The sequence below is a fragment of the Penaeus monodon genome, chromosome 23 (genome assembly GCF_015228065.2).
Source record: "Penaeus monodon isolate SGIC_2016 chromosome 23, NSTDA_Pmon_1, whole genome shotgun sequence".
NCBI lineage: Eukaryota > Metazoa > Arthropoda > Malacostraca > Decapoda > Penaeidae > Penaeus > Penaeus monodon.
In genome coordinates this window covers 26,383,762-26,383,972 of record NC_051408.1, presented here as the reverse complement: position 1 = coordinate 26,383,972, position 211 = coordinate 26,383,762, and positions in this window count along the sequence as shown.

Sequence of the window (211 nt, the reverse complement as noted above, 5' to 3'; positions counted from 1 at the left end):
GAACCTGACTACTCACATTTCCTGCAGTGTTGACCGATAGCGAGTAAAGGAATCATTTCGTAGGGTCTCCACGCCGGCATTGGTCACGGCGCTGAAAGAGTATAGGTTGCGTATGTTAAATGCGGTAACACATCTCTTCTTGGAGTCGGCATTTACTAAGTAATACGCTCTCTTTTATATTCAAGTCACACGTAACATATATCGGTACGAG